This window comes from Diceros bicornis, chromosome 4 (assembly GCF_020826845.1).
Source record: "Diceros bicornis minor isolate mBicDic1 chromosome 4, mDicBic1.mat.cur, whole genome shotgun sequence".
NCBI lineage: Eukaryota > Metazoa > Chordata > Mammalia > Perissodactyla > Rhinocerotidae > Diceros > Diceros bicornis.
Genome location: NC_080743.1, coordinates 3,084,752 through 3,096,730, shown reverse-complemented (window position 1 = coordinate 3,096,730; position 11,979 = coordinate 3,084,752). Strand labels below are relative to the sequence as shown.

At 50.3% G+C, this 11,979-nt stretch overlaps 1 long non-coding RNA gene across 1 annotated transcript; it reads right to left on the bottom strand.

Annotated features, from left to right (window-relative positions):
• Positions 1 to 4,917: 4,917 nt before the first annotated feature.
• On the bottom strand, positions 4,918 to 7,298 carry LOC131402070 (uncharacterized). The gene is made up of 3 exons (XR_009218245.1): positions 7,195 to 7,298; positions 6,471 to 6,703; positions 4,918 to 6,345 (listed from the first exon to the last, which is right to left on the bottom strand). It is a non-coding gene; the product is annotated as an uncharacterized LOC131402070 (long non-coding RNA).
• Between the last annotated feature and the right edge of the window lie 4,681 nt (positions 7,299 to 11,979).

The window sequence follows — 11,979 nt, the reverse complement described above, 5'->3', positions numbered from 1 at the left end:
GATGATCGTGATAGCTTACCTTGTAGGACTGGGGTGAGAAGACAGCGAGCTGAGGCATTTAAGGTGTTTAGATCAGTTCTGGGCACATAAGAAGCTCTCGTACGTGCTAGCTACTGAGATCAGCTTTCTTTCTTTCAGCAAATCTCAAGGCCATGGTTGCAATTAATTGCAAGACCACTTTGGAATATATTCCCAATGTTTGAAACCCACACCAGAGGAATCCGCTCTCACAATGGTCTCCCACCCCCAACTGGGTGTTGCACCCGTCTCTTCTGATGAGCGTGCTGCGATTGCCCCTACCACCTGTGCAGACTGCTGCGCCAGGAGGCCTCTCTGGAGCAAACAGCCCACTAGCAAGGGCTCCAGGATGGACAGCAGGGTTGGAAGGCTAGTGGGAGCCAGCAGGGCCTTTGGAAGCAGAGTTAGAATTCAGAGACCTTGGCCTCCTGCAGCGAGTGAGAGGAGGGCCCTCCTGGTGATGGTGGGACTTCTCTTCAAGGCTCTGCCAGGAGGGAGCTGCCCGGAGGGTGACGTAAGGTACCACGTAGAGCCCCTTCAACTGAGTGCCCACAGCCGGTCCTTTGGCTGGGCTTGCTCCCCGTTTTTGGTTCTGCCTGGAGCCATGTTTTCTGCTCTGCACAGGCACTCAGCGTGTCTGGGAATGCCCGAGAGCTCATCCCCTCAGCCTCTCAGACGCTACAGATACCTCACAAACATGTGTCTTCCCGTTGTCTAAGAACACGGGATGCCATGTTTGGGGCAGATGGTTTAAGGGAAGCCCCAGTCAACAGCGCCAATGAAGAAACAACATCCTCACCAAGGGAGGGGCTAAAATAAAGCATTTCTTCAGGTGGTTGCTGTGGTGATATGCATGTGTGTTGCACACTCATCTTGCACACTAGTTGGAAGCATCTAGAACCTGGTGCTACAAACCCCTGAAGTTGCCAAAGGTTAAGCAAAGCCATCTTCCTGAAACATCTATTTTATCTGAAGGAAACTAAAATAAAATCTTACTTTTATATTAAGAATATAAACTATATTTCATAATAATATCACATAATGAATCAAAATTCATAGTTTGAATGAATTTTTTTAGACAAAACACAAGATCTGGTAGTAATTTTGCTTTCCAGAAGGTACATTCCCCTCTGCTGTGAGGGATGTTTCCATGGGAAAGTTTTACACGTGTTGGGCCTAAGTCGTGGTGCGAAATGCAGGGGAGAAGACAGCATAACGCAGAGGACGGGGCGCCGGCTGTGGGGTCCAGAGACCTGCATGTGGGCCCAGAGTCTGTCACCTTCTCGCTGTGTGACCTCCGGGTCAAACAGGGATGTTCATCCTTGTCCCGTCTGCCTCCAGGGCTGCTGTGAGAATTAAATGAGACAATGCCTGTGAAAAGAGCTTTCGAAACGCCAGTGTCCCACGAATGTGAGTTATTACGATTCCGCCTTGTTGTTTTTCGAGAGCTTGTTTCATTTTATACAACACATGGATCCTCCACCGCCCCCGCCCCCCCACAGTCAGATCAAAAGTGTTTGCCTTTCTCTTCGGGGTGAGGCACCTTGATCTGATGAGAAGAAGTGAAGTCACCAGGCTTGCTGTTGCCCACTTTCAGGCGTGGGCATCTGAGCAGCAGGCTCCCTGCAGGCCAGCAGCCCGCCCTCCTCCCGCTCTCACTCGGAGGGGACGTCAGAGTGGCAGTCACCGCCGTCTGAATCTCATTACAGGTCTCCAGATAGGCAGAGGGGAAAAGTGCAGAGGAGCAGGTCAGCGTCTGAAACGTGAGAGGGCGGCAGTCTCTGTGGTGTATGGGAACAGGAGGAAACCTAACACCGCTCCAGGGGGCGAGGGGGCGTTGCATCATGTGAAGACAGTCGCAGGCGGTCAGCAGAGCTTGGGGTCTGGGGAGACCGACTGCCCAGTGACCCACTTGCAAAAGGGCTTTGACTATTCTGTGCCGTCCCAAAGTGTATCTGCCCTGGGCCATGCTAGGAGAGCAGTCTGGGGCTCACAGAGATGGAGATGGGACTCGGGTCCTAAGAGACGCGGTTCCGTAGGAGTCCTGCCGAGAGTGGAGCAGGTCGTAGGAATCCAAACCAGAATGCTGAAGGGGAGCCCCAGAGTTTGGAACTGGAGAGTATGGGGCTGGGTAATCAACCAATTAGTCAAAATTACTATTTATTGAGCACTTAATATGTCCCAAATACACACATCACTCAATCCTCACAATAACCCTACAGGTAGAGATCATCATCCCCATTTTAGATACAAAGAAACTGAGGCTCAGTGAGTGAAGGGGCTTTTCCAAGGGCACACAGCTAGTAAGGGCAGAGCCAGAGTTGGAATCCAGATCTGTGCCACTCTAGGCTCCTTGATTCCAAACTCTCTGCTCTACCCCTCTCTAAGTGGGAGTAGAGCCACGGTTGGAAGGAATGGAAATGGATATAAGTGCAGGCACAAAAGGAACAAGGAGAAAGGCCTGGATTTCCTGCGTGCTGGGACTCGTTTTCTGGGTGGAGGAGTGTGGTTTCCTCTGCACATTTGTAATGGAAGAGTTGGCCACCTTCCCCACATAGGTGACTCCTGGCCTGACTTCAGACTGTCTACGGGGCTGGGTGAGGGCAGGGCTGCAGCCACTACTGGAAGCAAATTCGAAGGAGCAAGCGTGGACGTGGGAAAGAGTGCGGACTGCAGGGGGACAGACCTCCCGTCACTGACGAGATTCGCCTTTGGCGCTTTTATCAGTTGTCTTCGCCGTAACGATGCTGCATACCAAACCATCCCAATATTTAGTGGCTTAAAACCACAACCATTTATTATTTCTCATGCACTTAGGGCCTGGCTGAGAACTCTGCTGATCTGAAATGGGCTCAGATGGTGTCGGCCGGGCTTGCTCACGTGTCCACCACCAGACGCAAGGTCTGCTGGGGATGCTGGTCTAGGACAGCCCCAGCCAGGATGCTCAGCTCTGCCCCACATGGTGTCTCATCCCCCAGCAGGCTAGTTCAACACCGTTCTCACGGTGAAGGCAGAGGAACAAGAGAGCGAGTACAAGTGTGCAACCTCAGACACACCATCTCTTCTGCCACATTCTCTGGCAAGTAAATCAGAAGACAGCCCAGATTCAAGGGTAGAGAAATAGACTCCACCTCCTGATGGCTGGCGAAGTCACACTGCGAAGTGCGTGAAGAGCCGCAGACATTTGCTGCAGTCAGTCCACCACGGGATCCCAACCCAATCCCAAAAGGAGATGAAAGGCAAGGGTGTCTTCCAGGATTCTGGACCATGCCCTCTTTCCTGCCTTTGGGCCACTAAGCGCTGTTTCCTTGTCCAGTCTTTCTGTGTTTTGTTGGCACCAGACTGGGAAGGAAGAGATACAATGACTCTAGAATTGGGCAGATGAAAGAATGCCTTCTTTTTTCAGGGGTACTAAAATTCAGACTGCTTACCCACTGACTTCATCTCTATAGTTTTTATAACTAAGAAAGTTGCATTAGAAAACGTACTTCAACATTCTCGGTGAGCCATCCCAGCCTAGCCATGATCAGGAATGGGAATGCTGTCAAATTCCAGGAAACAGATGTTCATTTAATAAGATGAATTTTTACTAATACTTCCACCCCACTGCTGATACTGTGTTTGTGATCTGAACTTCAGACACTAAACTCCAGCAATTTATTTCCTACCATGTGGCTGAGATCATAGGCTGCCCAGAGGTACACCTTTGAAATCCCTTACATATGAAATTATTGGCATGATATTTGACATTTGTATGCTAAGAACTGGCTGATATAATATATTGGAAAGAGCAGTGGGCTTGGAATCAGAAGACTTGGCTGGTGCTGAAGTCAAAGGAGCATTGTGGTCAGGCAGCCACTCTCATGTAGACTGCCTGGATCTGAACTCAGCCCTGTCATGTGTGCTTTGTAACCTTAGACAGGTTACTTAAGCTCTCTGTATTTCAGTTTCCCCATCTACAAAATGAGGATAATACAGGGATGGCATAATTCAATGAGAACAAGGAAACGAAATCACCATCTCAGAAAGATATCTGCACCACCAGTTCACTGCAGCACTATTTACAAGAGCCAAGAGATGGAAACAACCTAAGTATCCATCAGCAGGTGAACGGACAAAGTGGTAGTGTATGTCTGCAGTGGAATACTGTTCAGCCATAAAAAAGAAAATCCTGCCTTTTGCAACAACATAGATAGACCTCGAGGTCATTATGCTAAGTGAAATAAGTCAGACAGAGAAAGACAAATACTGTATGATCTCACTTATATGTGGAATCTAAAAAAACTGAACTCGGGCTGGCCTGGTGGCATAGGGGTTAAGTTCTCGATCTCTGCTTCGGAGGCCCAGGGTTCAAAGGTTTGGATCCCAGGCACGGACATACACCACTCATCGGCCATGCTGTGGTGGTGTCCCACATACAAAATAAAGGAAGATGGACACAGATCTTAGCTCAGGGACAATCTTCCTCAAGCAAAAAGAGAAGGATTGGCAACAGACGTTAGTTCAGGGCCAATCTTCCTCATCCAAAAAAAAAAAAACTGAACTCATCAATACAGAGCCCAGAATGGTGGTTGCCAGAAGTAGGGGGTGAGGGAAATGGGTGAAGGGGGTCAAAAGGTCCAAATTTCTAGTTATAAGATAAATGAGTCCTGGGGATGCAATGTACAGCATGTGGACTATAGTCAACAATACTGTCTTGTATATTTGCAAGTTGCTAAGAAAGTAAATCTTAAAAGTTCTCATCACAAGAAAAAAAATGTGTAACTATACATATAGGTAGATAGATATAGATATCAAGTCATTATGTTGTACACCTTGGACTAACGTTACATGTCGATTATATCTCAATAAAACTGGCAAGAAAAACAAAAGATTCCGAAATCTGTATGCCTCCTTCCATTTTGTGCCCTGAGCACCTCACTTGCCTCACCCTAACCCTGACCCAGACCCATAAAGTAGGGAGGGATAATAATGGTGTCCACCTCACAAGACGTTGTGGGGATTATTGGAAATGACACATGCGGTACCAACTGTGCCATCTGGCGTACTTCTCTTTGAGTATTAGAATGTTCAACCAAATGAGTATAGCCCTCCTTATCATTTCAGGTTGCAGCATCTGAAATTGCTCAGGAGAATCATTAAGTTTAATGGAAGCTATTGGAAAATTAATGTTTAGAGTTGTAATAATTCAAACAAACCTCTAATAATTTTCAACTTGGTAAAAAACAAAAAGGTCTTTATACACACATTTGTTGTCCCGTGGATTGGGATGTGTATAAACACATCTTCATGTCTCACCTGAATCAACATCACGTGGAGTTGCCGGGGGAGAAATAGCTTCATCGTTATACCCTGGAGGTCTGTCCACAGGACTGTGGGGTAAGCCTCGTGTTAGAGACCGCTGTTGGTTTTGTACCCATGGCAGCTTAATCCAACGGGCTGTCTCTCCCAGCAGACATCCCAGATGCCTCTGTGTGCCTTCAGCTTCATTGCTCGGAAGGAAAACACCTGTCAACGTTCCCAGGTGGGACACCCCCTCCCCCTCCGGTTCCCTGGGACAGGTGTGCCTCTTTTGGACACCTGCTCCAAGAAGCCCCATTGCGGGTCTCCTCTTTGGATTTCAAACATTTATCCCATTGACTGACACGTTAGACTCTTCAAAGTTCTCTTTTTAAGAAAATTCTTCCCGACATTGAATTAATGCCTTTACAGGGCATTAGGTTAGGTATAATTTCTTATATGTACTCACCGGGAAAAATTTATGGTTATTTTGAAATATATTGAACCCATCCATAAAATTATGGCAAACTTTTAAAAGTATAAATGTCTGAACTCAACTCAGTGAAATCTTCAGAATGGCGTGTCACAGTGCTCTCTCTGGGCTGAGGCCCCCTCCACCTGAGGCTTCCCATGGCGAAAATTTTATGTCATGGAGCTCATGTTTGAAGGAAGACCATCCTCAAATACCCTTCAACTGGGTGAAACTCTCTCCAGCTGTTTCACATGATGGGATGCCAAAGACGCAGACAGGAACTTAACCAGGTTTGTGTAGCTGCTGCTGCTGGGCAGGCGTGGATGTCAGGCCGGCTTGGAGACGCTGAGTGGTGGCAGACAGTACCTGGCACACAGCAAGGCTGCAATAACTGCTATTATCTGTTATGTGAAAGGCACAGCATCCACACCCCATCATTACATCCGTGAGAAACAAAGGAAGAAACACGTGTCAAGTAAAAAGACTGCTAAAAACTACACGAAAATGTCAATATAGTTGTGTTTGGACTGCCAGGAATTCTTTCCCTTTCTTCTTTTCAATATTTTCTCATTTTCCTGTAATGAAGATGCATTATGTTTATCACATAGGCAGCATACAGTGTTATTAAATCTTGGAAGATATTTTTGAGAAGCTCTATTTTGTCTACTCTCAGCCTTTACAAATCAAATACTTTCCATACCTCTGCGACGTTCCAAGAGAAGAGGCATGAGGAAGACTTGATGGGAACTGACAGGCAGCCATCCTTGGGCTACAGGCTAATCGCTGTTTTTCTTTTTCTCTTCTTTTTCATTTTCTTTTTCTTCTCTCTCTCTCTCCTTTGTAAGTGGAGCTGAATCAATGATTTGCAGCTGTGAGAGCTGCCACATTTATTTAATCATTTTTTTCACCAAAAATCCCCATTGCCAAAGCTGCCTGTGCAAAATGAAAACATAAACATTTAGAAGTTTGTTGTTGTTTTTTAAGCAAAACAAAAATGAATTTATCCTAACAGCAACTGGACTGTATGGGTCAACTTTTTTTTTTTAACTTCCTTTTTTTACACCAGCAGATTTAGTAGCCAGAAACCGTTGGAGTCTCTTTGCAGAACCCAAGCACCGCAAAGGCATTGACCTCGGTTCAACTCCTGACCAGCCCAGCGAGTGAACAAAGTAAACAAAAATCCCACAACTAAAGCTTGATTTTATGCCCCAGCTGTGGGACAGGATGTGGATATTTTAAAACAAACAAACCAACAATGAAATGCAACCACGGCCACCAACTCCCCAGCCGGCCACCAACTCCCCAGCCCCAGGGTGTGGCCCCAGGCACCCAGAGCAGCGTGGGCCCTTCCGAAGTGCTCTGCACTAAATCCCCGATGCACGTGACTCGGGGTTCTGGACTGCTGGGGCTGGGCCGGAGTCCACCTGGCACTCGCTGAAAGCTCTAACGCAGGGGGTGTAGGTGGAGGGACTTGGCGTAGGTTGGCCCAGCGGCTGACAACCGTGAGTGCGCCAGGCTCTGTCCTGATTCTCTGTAGAGAAAGAAGAAAGGGAGTTAGACGACTGGGCACCCCCAGCCGGGCACACCCTCACCTGCCTTATCTCATTTCTTCTGCTCAACAACCCTATGAAGCGAGAATTATTGTTCCCATTTTGCAGATGAGGAAACTGAGGCCCGAAGAAGCAAAGTGACTTGAGAGTCACCCCATAAGTTTGTAGCAGAGCCAGGAGTAAAACCCAGATCCCATGGTAATTGCCCGATATGGACGGAATGGGAATTCCCTGGTGTGGAGGACGCACCCCGAGAACCTCCTATATTAGGAATCTCAGACCTGTTCTTTACCCAAAAGTTCCAGTACCTCGCCTGACCCTGTGACCAAGAGGGCGTCTGAGTCATTTAAGGAAAAGGAGTGGAGTTCTTTTTTAAATGCCACTTTCGCTCATGGGGTGCCTGGGTCAGCCTATTGCCACAGCAATCGCAGTCCCGGTGGAGTCTGCCACCAGGTCTCAGGAGACGAAGAGGACCATCTCATCTTGTCCTCGAATCCTGTCACCCGACAGCACAGGGGCCAGGCTCTTCTGGCGTAATCCTAAAATGGCCATTGCTCCTCTGGCAGACTTTATCTGAGCCTGGAGGGTTATGGGGTTAGAAGATAATGAGTAAATATTTTAGGACCAGCTCCTCATAAAAGAACCTCCAGGGAGGCCTGTGAGAGGATTTCCCCAAATCTGATCTGTCCCTGTTTGGGCCACAGTCAATCTTTAGGACCGTGCCAGTTCATAGCAAAAAGGCTAACTGTTTTCTGTAAACTTTATCCAGTTCTCAACCCACTCGCTGTTAAAATCGGGAGAAAATGCTTTTTGAAAAAATATATACCACAAGGAGATTTTTTTCAGAATTAACAGTATATTTTAAGGCACTCAAATGATTTGTCTCTTCTAAAGCCTCATATCTTAATCAACTACTACAAAATCCTGCCTCTTTGGAAAGTGGCGGGACTCAAGATGGCACTAACGAATCTGGGGGAGAAGGGAGAGCTTTAGGGCTTTTTGAGGAGAAGGAGCAGAGGTGAAACCGATGTAGACACTATCCCCGCCCCACAGGCCCCCCTTCCGCAGCGGCACTGCTGGCTGCACAGGCTTCCGCTTCATAGGAAAATGACCCCTTGATTTTGGCTCTCATTTCCTCTTGGTCATAATTACCTGTTATTATAATAATCTTATTACCACAATACAAAACTCGGGAGGATAGAGAAAATATAAAAATCACCACTAATCCCATCACCAAGCAAAAACAGCATTTTAGAGGGTTTGTTTTTTCCTACAAGTCTTTTTCCCTCTGTATGAGCTTCATTCATCCATTCACAAATATTTGCGCGACTGCGACGTGTGCGACCGCGCCTGCTTCTCCACGGCGCTAGCGGTGGGGGTCAACACCACCTTCCCCCCGTCGTCACTGAAGAGCGTCAGCCGCTTATATTTCTAGCGTTAGCAAAGAAAAGGCAACATCAAAACCCTCAAAAGGAAACGTCCTCCAAGCCCGAGGGGATGTTCTGGGGGCATCTTGGGGTATCCGCAGTGTGGGAAGTAACGGGGGCCCTGCAGTCTGGTGGTTTCTCATCCGTTTGTGCCCAGGAGGGGGTCTCAGCCCGGGGGGGGGGGGGAGGGGGCTCGGCCAGGGAGGGGGGTTCGGCCAGGGAGGGGGGCTCGGCCCTGGAGGGGGGGGTCGGCCGGGGCGGGGCTCGGCCCCCGGGGGGGGGGCTCGGCCAGGGGGGGATTCGGCCGGGGAGGGAGGCTCGGCCGGGGTGGGGGTCTCAGCCCGGGGGGGGAGGGGGCTCGGCCGGAGGAGGGGGCTCGGCCTTGGGGGGGGCGCTCGGCCCGGAGGTGGGGGTCTCGGCCCGGGGGGGGGCTGCCTCAGCTGCGTGGAGACACGGCCCTCACGTGTCTCCAGGCAGGCCCACGGCCCCAGTCGCACCCCGGCCCTTGACGGGGAAGAGGCGCCCTCCCCGAGAGGAGCAGCCCCCCCGCTCCACGCCCCCCGCCGCTGACCTGAGGCTGGGGCGACCCGGAGGCCTGGGACGCTTGGTCCCGAGGAGAGAGCACAGAGCTCTTCTGCCCCCGGGCCCCGGGGAGAAACAAGGCGGCAGCCTCCGCTTGGCGCCCGTGGCCCGGGACGGTCAGCGGGCGCGCCACGCCCCCGAGCCCCCGGGTCTTGCGCCTCCCACACTGACTGTAAACGCAGAAGCCGCCCACGCGGCGCCTGGCCCCTTCCCACCGCGCGGGAACTGGCCCCTCACCTCCCCTCACCCTCTCTGGTCCCCACGAGGCCGCCCTCCTCGCCCCCATCAGCTCCCCCCCAACCACAGGAGTGACCTTGAGCTGAGAGAACAGGGTCCAGCAGACTTCTCGGAGCCTCCGCCTTGTGTGGGGGCTTACTGAGTGGAGGGGTCCCGAGGAAATGGGGGTGCCCACCTCCTTCCCCATTCCTCCCTCACCGCCGCTCCCATCACGGTCCTGCTCTTAGGGCGAAAGCAACGCACCTGAGGGCTGAAAAGATAATCATATTAATAACAACAGTCAAAATTTCTTGACGGTGACAATGAGCCAGCTCCTTCATGTTGTATCAGGTCCCTTATATGGATCAGCTCGTCTAATCCTTGAATGAGTTAGTTATTATCCCGGTTTCACACATGAGGAAATTTAGGCTTCTGAAGGTCACACGACTTGCCCGAGGTCGCACAGGTACTGCGTGGAGGAGGTGGGGTTTGGAGCCAGGCGGCCTCACGCCAGAGCAGGGCTCCTGGCCACAGTCCTGCACCCCCGCCAACACCACCATGTACCCCCACCCACTACGCGCCAGGCACTCGGCTGGGCCTTAATCCAGGTTTCTCTAATCTCACAACAGCCCTGCGACGGAGGCCGTATCTTGTAGTACTAAGTAACCTTCTGGAGTCAAAGAGACTTTGTCAACAGTCTTTCAATTCAGTTAAGGCAACCCCCTGGGTTTTGTGCTCTTTCACTGCTGCGTTAATGCGCCATATGGCAAAGAACATGCATCTCAGGTGGGACAGACCTGTGTTGGAACCCCAGCTCTTGCACATAGCAGCCGTGTGCTCTGGAGCCTCAGTTTCTCCGTATAGACACTGGGGGAAAATCAGTCCTCCCTAATGGGGTCCTCAGGGGTAGCTAAGAGAGAGAACTCAGGTGCAGCACCATCCGGGGCATCAGGGTCCAATAAAAGGCCACGCGTGTTAGTAACAAACAGTCAGGATCAGAACCACCAGGCACACTTAGGCCTCACCGGCTCCCAGTGCCAGCACCTTCGCGTGGTGCCAGGAACACTGCACTCCCAGGGCTGTGACAAACATCCCAGTCACGTAGTCAGGGTTCCCGCGTGAGTGACCGAAAATCGTGTGATTTTTGAAAGGTTTGTTTGCTTTTATGGGGCATACTTGCAGAAATGTGTGCCTTTTCTAATTTTTCATAAAGGATAAACTTCTTTGTGGCCCCTTTGTCGCAGCTTTGTTGCAAAATTCAGCAAGATGGGCGCGTGGCGTGTCAGAAGAGAACTGAGTGGTATTTAACCCAGCACCACTTGTTTGCAAGGGATGTGTGAGGGGAGGGTCTGCTCCCTGCCCACTTGCTGCTCAGAGCACGCTGAGTCACACTGGCCACTCATAAACCAGGGTTGTAATATCTTATTCAACCCTGCTTCCCAGCACTCCTCCTCTCTCCTCCTAATTTCCACAAAACAAGAAAGGCCCTTTCCTCTGGGCAGACGCTCTCTGGCCCAGCGCACAAACCCCAGAGATATTTGCATTAAAAAGGAAGTGTAAATTTTGGAAACTTTGGACCTAGGGGGAGGAAACATTCTTCCATTCCATCTGACCCTCCTTACACCTCAGGTTGGGCTTACAAGGAGCTCCTAGGTGTCATACGAAGGTGAGAAGACGATCCTGCCTCTGAGATGCAGCCTTGTCAGCTACCGGCTCTTTGACTCCGGGCGGTCGGCTGAGTCCTCTGAGCCCCAGTCTTCCTCTCTGTAACAAGGGGGAAATGATACCCAGCTGCTAGTGCAGGTGTGAGGGCTAAATAAGACAATGCACGGGGAAGCGCTTTGAAAACCCTGCATAGCCACAGAGACTTGAGATGTTATTGTGGGCTGTAACAACTGAAATCTAAGTTATTGTTGTTAGCCGTAATACTAACAGTAACCTCGATTTGCATTATAGTCCTGGTAAAAAGCACTTTCCAGAATGACATCCAGCTTCGGTCTGTGGTCGTATAGTTTACTGGTAAATGCTTGTGCCCGGATGGCAAGTGACATCCCAGATGTGTCCAAGCCAATGGTAACACTAGCACCCACCATTCCCGTGTCCGATTCCTTCTCTCTGAAGGAGTTCGTCCTGTCTTAAAGAAATGGCACACACTTGGCACGTTTGGAGGGTGGCACGGAAGCCAGTGTGGCCAGAGCCGAGTGAGCGAGGGGAACGTGGGAGGAAATAGCTCAGAGAAGCAGGATGGTGAGGGCGCTGAGAGGAGCTTGGTTTTTCCTCTGACAGGGAAGGAAGCCACTGGAGGCTGTGGGTAGAGAATATGACCTAACTCACGTTTGATCTGGATCCTTTTGGGGCAAGAGTGGAAGCAGAGGCCGGTGAGGAGACCATAATCCTGACGAGAGGCATGGCGGCATGGCCCAGGGGGGGCTGC